Genomic DNA, 7788 nt, shown 5'->3' with positions numbered 1-7788 from the left:
TCAAAAGAAATGTGTTTGATTCTTCCTTAAAAATCTGAGTTCTAGTTTTGAAATAATGGTGGACATTGGATCAAGATTGTTGTTACTGCCTTATGATTTAGCAAATCTTACCTATCTGAGAGTTATTGTTTCCTTTTTGTTTGGGGGAAAATCATGAGCTTTTATTTGGAATTTTTTTTCCCATTCTAATATTTTGGTCATTCTGGAAAAATAGAGGTCTGTGATAAAGAAAAAAATAAATAAATAAATAAAATGATGGGAGATTTTGTTTCTCTTTTATATTTCTTTTTTTTTCTTTAAAAAGATTTTTATTGATTAAATCTGAACTATAAATCGGATCATGTAATTAACTGTAAAAAAAAAAAAATATTATTTGGGGTTTTGGGGGGGGGGGGGGGAGCCGAAGCTCAACCTGCCCCTCCCCGTGGCGCCACCGCAGCTCCACTCGGTGCCCACACATAGTGGGGGCTGAAGGGGACTGCGTCTCCCATGGAGGCCACAGCTTCTCCCAACACCATTGTGTGGGGAGCCGAAGGGCCTACGACCCCCACGGCGGGTGCAGTACCCCCGACTCCACTGTAAGTGGAGACCGAGGGGCCTGCGTCCTCCGTGGAGGCCATAGTCTCTTCGGCTAGGGCACAGCCGCCCTAGGGTTTTGCCGCCTAGGGTTTCACCGCCCTCTAGTTTTTTTTTTTAATGTTTTTTTTTAATTTATTATTACTTAATATTTTAAGTATAGTTAAAACTTGATTTTGGGGTTTTCATTGTATAAAAAAAAAAGAGATGCTTATTAGAATAAACTTATTTTAAGTAATATTTTGTATTATAAAAATGAGTTGGGATTTTTATTTTGGTAAATAATGTTTTTTTTTTTAAGAAAAAAAAAGGGGATAAATGTATATATTAAAATATATGCTAATAAAGGTAACATCTATTTAGCATATATTATTAATTATATATGTAGATTTTTGGGCTTTAATATAGCAATGACTTTCATTGTATTTTTAAATCAAACGATAATTAATTATATGATAATGAGTAAATCGAATGGAGGTAATGGTCTTTAATTTTTAAATGTATGCAATAGAAGCTTGATTTAGCTCGGTAATGATTTTTCCATTTCTTCATTCGCTCTTAATGTAATTTGTTCTTTATAGTAAAAGGGTAATTTTTGTGTCGTTAGAGAAGGGGCTAGACTATTGTTGTAAACCAACTTGTCATTAGTGTTTATCTAAGGATTAATTAATCTATTTAGATGCTTAAGTCAACTTGAGAAAATGTTGTAATTACCCGTTAACGCTAGAGCATGGCCTATTATTTTGGTAATCGATGCGTCTGCTATAATAGCATGTCTTGATAGGTATGTTGGGTCCCTGTCATTTGATTGCTTTTGTCTGACCAACGTCGGTGAAGTCTCCATTTAGGGTACCGACAGTTAAGAAATTCCTTGTTTTTGCTTTGATGTATTTGGTGGGATCCGCTTCAAAAGGGGTCATTATGTAATTTTTGACCAAGGTGGTTGTTGTATATTGGTTGTGTTTGCCTAAGTGGCAAAGATGTAAAAGACATGTAAATTATGTATTCCTAACGAAATTAAATGCCAAAGGGGTCTTGCAGTTGAGCAGACCCGGAGATGTAGCCCTCTAGGGGTGAACTCCGAGATCATATCTGTGTTATGCGATGTTTTAGCTTCCTTTGTTTCATGCTTAAAGTTATCATGTATGGTTGTTGTCTTGTATAAGTGTATGATGGGAATTTAAAGAATTTAAATCAAAGTGTATAAAATTATTCATCTTGACAATTGTAGTAATCAGGTTCATAAAACATTGTAAGTAAGATTATGGAAAAGTATTTTGATAATGTTAATTGAAAGTAGTAATAGTGGAAAGAATCTTGCTAGGTTACCATCATTGGAATTAACTTGATATTAAGCATGTAAATGGAACGAATGAGAATGGGAAACAAAGTTAGAATTAATGTTCTAAATTCTAAGTTGAAATCTAAAGGATGAATGCCATATAGGTATCTACCTTTTTATCTTAGTAAATGAGTAATGCCATGTTAATTATATTTCACTATATTGGATGAAATTGTTTAGTTATTTCATGTTTTAATCTCAACAAATAATCCTTACCAAAATTAACTTGAAAATTGGGTGAACTCAACTATTTATCCATAATTATAACCCTAATAAAAGAATCTCTTATGATAGCAAAAATTGAACTAAAATGGGAAGCATTTGTATAGATGTTTATATCTTAATCTTAGTAAATGTATATTTTCATATTAACTACATTTAAGAAAAAAAAAAAAGAGTGACATGCAACAAGATAGTTAAATTCTAATCCCTATGGAAGAACGTCACTATGAACTTACATTTTAATCTTGTAACAATGGATAACATCTTGCTAAATAGATCTTAATTTAAAGGATGAACTCATGTGTTCCTAATACATTTTCACCTTAATGAATTGAGCTCCTTCTATTAGCATTATTAAACTTCAATGAATGAATTCTATGGCTACTCACATTTTATCCTCCATAAAGAACTATGACTCTTTAGTTTGGTTATGCTTAAACTTTAATGAGGGAACCACACTCTATTAATTGTAGTTTAATCCTTAACGAATGAATCTCATCTTATTAACCATACTTTTAATACTAAAGAAAGATATTAGTTGTGGGTGATTATCTTAAAACCAATGAATGAACTTCATTATATTAATTGCATTGAACCTTAAGGGAGGCCTCTTAAATAATTTAGGTGTTAATGTGCATTGAGTAAATAACCTCACGACAGCCTCCTAAACACCCAAAGTAAGTGAACACTTCCTAACAATTCTAAGACATCAATTCATTTAAACATACATATGATCATGTCGTATGCATTATCTTGCAATTAAGTCATCCAGTTTATTGGATCAATTGATGCAAGTTGAGCTAGGTGTAAGGTTATGTAATCACGTTGGGAAACTCCTTAGGATCGTTTATCCTTCCACTGTACTATCTAAGTTTTTTGTTAACTCTAAATTATATTAATGTTGTAACTTATGATTAATGCTCATAATTAGTATTATTATTTTAAAAAAAAAAAAATTCACACTCTATTTGAGTGTTTTTAATTTAAACCCTTAGGGGTTTCCTGGTGAGGCATTACACTTGGTATCAGAGCCCATGTTGCAACACTGGGATCTCTGGTTTTGCTTGTGCCCTTAGTTGGTGTGTGTGTGTGTCTACTCTATGTTGTATGCTTATCCACCTTGGTGTGAGGGTGTGATTTAACAACCCCTACTTGTGTGTAACGTGTGTGTTCACACCTTGTTTTCACCTTATTGATGTGGGTGTTTTTGAAATAATTATAGGTGTTTTGTCTACTTATTGAGGTCTTGGTCTATGATTTCTCTTACTTGGAAAGGGAGTCATATGTACCTTCAAACTTGATTTGTTTTACTCTTTTGACTAATCCATCTAGGTGGGTTGTTAATATCTTGAATCTAAAAGTGCGGTATGTGCTTGTTTATGGTATTGATCGATTTTAATGATTGTCCACTTGAAAGACTAGTATGGCAAATGTTAATGCTTATTATGTAGTACATTGAGTGATTATGACTCTTCTTCTCCTCTCTCTCTAGTAAATTAAAAGGAATTGATATGTGTAATTATCTCTTATTTAAGTTTTCTTACTGCAAGAGAAAGGATGATATATCTTGAGCCCTTGTGGGAGCCTTATAACATTTTTTGTGTTTTAGATTGTGAAAGGGATTGGTTTGGGAGTTAATTTTTTTGTTAATGATGGAAAATGGTATGCTTGCATTAAAGGGTTCTCCATGTGCTTGGTAGGAGTAATATAATTAAATTCCATCTTAAGTAAGGTGCAATAAAATGCGCATAGTTGATTTTGTGAAAATTGCTTGTTGTGAAAGGAATACCAAAAGAGGACATGTTATAGTAGCTTCAAGAGTGTATTAATGTGCTCCTCAAAAGATTGTTTTATGTGCTTATTCAACTAGTGTGATTTAGGACCTATTAAGTGATGCACCACTTAACTTGCTTTGGATATGGGTAATTGTCTTATTATGTTTCAAAAAGAGTAAATGAAAGACTTGTTAATTTGTATGCATTAAATGTGTAATATCTAGTAGATAGCTCTTCATTTACCTTCTTGTCATATTGTGAATTTTCAATGTTAGATTTGATGTGTTATTGTATTGTATTGGATTACGAATAGTGATTGTTCTCAAGAAGACTTGTATTACAAAAAGAAAATTTGGTTGTCTTGAATTCTTGTTCGGAAAACTAGAACATTATAGTGCAACAATAATAATTAGAAATGTCATGTTAGGATGTTTTGGCACCTTCCTAAAAGATAGCGAAATGAAAACCGTGCAACTAAAATGATAGACTTATATCCGAGCATATGGTGTGATCTTGAAATTCTTGTGTATTCGTAGGAAATAGTTGATTTTCCAACTCTCTCCCTCCTCTTGTCTAAAATATAGGAATTGTTGTTTTTGAAATACTATTTGGGATATAGTGGTTTAAGAAGAAATTTTGTTATAACGCATATGAAATTGTATGTTTGCCTTTGGCTTCTAATTGAAAGGGAAAAGTTTTTCGTCTTGGAAAAGAAAATTGAATAGTTAGTAATGTGAATGAAAATGCTTAGAGAGAATTAAGAAAGATATCAGAATGATGTTATTTCCTTGTGTAAATTTGAATTGTTGAGAATTTTAGAATGTGTATCTAGAGTAAACTTTATCTAGTGATTCATGTGTAAAGCATAAATAAAACTTCCCTTAAGTATATGTTAGCTTAATGTAAAGTACTCACCGTAATGTGACTAAACTAGTAATGGTGCTATTCTGTGTGTGTTGTAAGAAACCTGTACTTGCTATGTGTGCCCATGGGATGGTGAAGTAATCAACCATGGAGAATATGTTTGCTTATGAGTATGGGAAACCATACCTATCTATGTGATGTTTCTTATTTGTTTCCTTACTGAGTGCCAACCCACGGGTTGTTGATAAGTCAGTATGTGAAGGGGTAGTAGTAGAAGTCACTATTCCTTGAATAGTATGAACAACGTACGAGTAATGTCGACGCGAAGCGACTTTAGCTTCCCTATTTTGAGGAAAAATATAGTTTTGTAATGAAACTGCAACATAGGTGTACTCAATACTTCCCCTTGTGATGAACCGATTTACGAGGTTCATGTGTGTCAGCCTAATTCCTACCCTTTATTTTGAACATATAGATGGAAATTCTTGAGCATATGGATGGATTTTATTTGAGCATCTTTTGCCTTGTCTTCATGAGAGGTGTGTTATTATCTTACATGAGTTGCCAACAGACTAGTGTTGGTAGACTTGTGGGTAGACCTTAGCCATGTATACCTCTGGCTTACGGCGAGTATCCTGAGAGGAACATCGCTATGCGGGGTGCGACTGATGCGTGCCTTATCTGTGGGGTACACTGGCATGCGGGATACATCCATTGCATGCCTTGTCCACTTGGAGTATTGTCATGCCGTGCTGAGACACGATGCGGGATGTAGTAGACATTTCCATGCGGCCTACCGCTAGGTATAGGGTAGAGCCATGCCACGTGATGACGTGATGCGGGGTGATGCCGAGGTGCACATTGCCATGCCATGCGGATGTGTGACTTGGCCACACCACATGATGAGCTACTAGGATAGCTAGATGATTGTTCCTTCCTTCCTCGTTAGTGGCTGGCTACTAGTCACGTAGTGATGTAATGTGCACTTATGATTTTCTTTTATTTATTTATTTATTTCCTTGTGGGGCCATCAATTTATTTTACTTTGACCTTGACAGTTTAGCCACGATCTTGCAAACTTGATCTTACTTGATTTGATGTTGCAAATTTGGAAATTATTTTCTTGTTTTATTGTTGGAATTGACAATTATTATGTTTATTCTTTTGTACTTTGGTGGCTAAACCAGTTTATCCTTGTTGTTTTCATATGCTGGTCTTATGTTGCAATGTGAATTCCTCTCCAAGAACGTAGGAGACGGTCTTGGATGAGTGTATACGAGGAAGTAGATGTAGGGAACCTTGAGGATGGAGGTATGTGAGGCTGTGAGACAACTAGGATCCACTACCTACCTATGAGTGGTGACTATCTCTTGGAGGCTAAACACCTTACGCAACAAGGGATATTCATGAGGGACTTCTCTAGATGACTTCTCTATCATATTTTAGAAAAACAAATGTGTTCTTCGAGGCAATCGACAATCAACGATCAATGATCAACCCCTTATAGATGCCCATTAGGTCTTTTTATATACTCCATCCTTTGTTGTGAACTCCTCCTATTGGACGAGATAGATCTCGTTACCAACAATTTCCATATGCAACCATCTCACAGGTTCCATCAGGTCATCAGTGTAACAACAAATCCTGACTTCCAATGGCTGATGACAACTTTCCGCACTTCGCACTTCCTATCAGAAATCGGGGTAACATCAAATCTTGGCTTCCGATGGTCGATGACAACTTTGCAAGAGAGGCGGTCTTGTCAGGTCATCAGTGTAGTATGAAACCCCCTTACTGATCTCTGATAACACCACCTTCGAACGCGCTTCAACTCCAATGCTTACTCATTGGGTCATTGGGGTAACGTGAACCGGCTCCTTCCGATACCCAATGGCTCCACTCCATGCCTATGCTTTCTCATCGGGTCATCAGGGTAACTTGAAACTACTTCCCCCGATACCCGATGATAATACTCCGAGCATTGACGAATTATCAGGTCATTGGGGTAAGTGTGAACCACTCCTGCCAATACTTGATACAACCACTCCAAACTCTGGTGAACTCATCGGGGTAAGATTTTTCGATCGAGGTAGGTCTTGCTGATAAGAAAATTTCAAAAACTGCAAATTAAACAACCATAAAAAAAGGAATAGAGCTAGTCCTTATGTATTTACATGACCATTGGAAGGTCTCACAAGCCAAAATTGGTTAAGGGAATTTCAACCCCTAGGTGCTCCTGCACCATACTCCCCTCAAAACAAAGAAGTCAAGTGACTATGCTCAGCAGCAAGGAAAGATCAATTCCCAACTTAACAAAGTCTGATTCAGGGACCCTAGTTGCTTCAGAATTAGGTTTATGCATCCACTTGACCAGATGTTCCATGTAGACCTGTTGTCTAGTCTTCTTGAGAACGTGAGAATCCAACACTTTCTCAGCCTGAGGCATGGAAGGAGAAAGTAATGGTAGGTTGGCAAGTGACTATTGAACATCTGAAACTCACGCATCCTCCTTGGTAAGTTGTCCCTTGTAGACAACGAAATTTGCGACATTTAAAATGGGAGACAAAGCAATATCAGATGGCAAATCAATCTTATAGGCATTAGAGCATACTTGGCTAAAAAATTACATGGGCCTATTCTCCTCATTTTTAGCTTGCTGGGAACCCCTTTCTAAAGTTGAGCCTTGTTCAAATGTACCATCACTAAATCTCCAACTTAAAATTGCACATCTCTCCGTGTGGTATCAACTCTGGCTTTAACTTTTTATGAATAATCTTGGAGAGCCTGCCTGACTTGGTTATGAACCTCCTTCATAGATTGAGAGACATCATCATCTTGACCACTTCTATGCGACAAATTACCAAGATCTCATAATTCCATAACACCTTGTGGGTGCATACCATACACTATCTCAAAAGGACACTTCCCAGTAGACCTGTTGACACTGTCATTGTACGCAAACTCTGCTTGGTGAAGAACCTGATCCCAAATCTGTCCATACTCTTTTAT

Source organism: Cryptomeria japonica, chromosome 3 (genome assembly GCF_030272615.1).
Source record: "Cryptomeria japonica chromosome 3, Sugi_1.0, whole genome shotgun sequence".
NCBI classification, from domain to species: domain Eukaryota; kingdom Viridiplantae; phylum Streptophyta; class Pinopsida; order Cupressales; family Cupressaceae; genus Cryptomeria; species Cryptomeria japonica.
The sequence above is the reverse complement of the archived record's forward strand: the minus strand, read 5'-3'. Positions refer to the sequence as shown.